Source organism: Belonocnema kinseyi, chromosome 2 (genome assembly GCF_010883055.1).
Source record: "Belonocnema kinseyi isolate 2016_QV_RU_SX_M_011 chromosome 2, B_treatae_v1, whole genome shotgun sequence".
Lineage (NCBI taxonomy): Eukaryota > Metazoa > Arthropoda > Insecta > Hymenoptera > Cynipidae > Belonocnema > Belonocnema kinseyi.
The window spans coordinates 15884814-15885992 of NC_046658.1; positions in this window are offsets into that span (position 1 = coordinate 15884814).

Here is a 1179-nt window from a genome sequence, read left to right on the forward strand (position 1 = left end):
TCAACATTTCAAATCACGGCAGTACTCAGAGTACAGATATTTTTTACATTCTCATCAAAAAAGGTATTACATTTGTGTAAAATTTTACGTCTGGACACGAAATACAGGTTTTTACGAGTGAGATCAAGTTCATTGGCTATTTTGGGTGAAAATTCAAAAAGTTACAGAATTTTTAAAATTTCTGAGACAATTTTTTTCATTATTTAAAAATTCCATGTACGAGTATTCATAATAATTGAAAATTCGGACAATTTACCTCGTCGACTTCTTTTGATAAAAAGAATATTACCAGAATTATGGCATTTTCAACAAATTAAAAAAAAAAAACCAAAATGAAAATTGTAAACTAACCAACGCGAGACTTGAAAAAAAACTCGAGAGAAGAAAAACGTTGCTTTTTGAAAGCCCTACAAGATTATCATAACAACTTTTCAAATTGTTTTAAATAATTGAACATTCAAATTTTAAAAGCACCAAAAATAATGAAAAATCATAAATTTAATTTAGTGATCAAACTGTGCAAGATACGAAAAAAAGAAGAGAAATTAAAAATTGTGCACCTTAAAAAGATCCAAAAGTTTGTTAATAATTACTTTTTGATACAATGGGTAGTTTTTGTTTTATTCGAAAAAAAACAACATTAAAAATATCAGATATAAGTGTTTGGACAAACGACATAAGCAATGAAAAAAATAAATTGATAAAAGTTGTTTACTGTAAAAAGAGCTAATGAATTTGTTATTAATCTAAAATACTATTAACAATTTTCTGTGTTGTTAATGTTACTAATGTCGCAACATTTCGGAAATCTGAACATTTTCTTCGAGACATTCGATAAGCACACATAAGGATAATACATACATAAAGAATACATAATAAGGAGTAAATGAAAACAAATTCACGAATTGGATAAAGCTTCGATGAAACCAGACATAATCAAGGATGTTCAGAAATCATAAATTAAAATTCATCTATAAAGCACCAAGGTTCAAAATGTCATTCTTTGACTATCGCAATTTTTTTTTACAATTATAAAATGTCATATAAATAAAAAGTTAAACTTCACGTACCAAAAAAATACAGTCTGTCAAGTTAAAGCGTGGGTGGCTTTACTCGCAGTCGGTAAGGTGTATCGACATGATTTTGGTTTCAAAATATTAAGAAGAGCTCCCTCTTTCA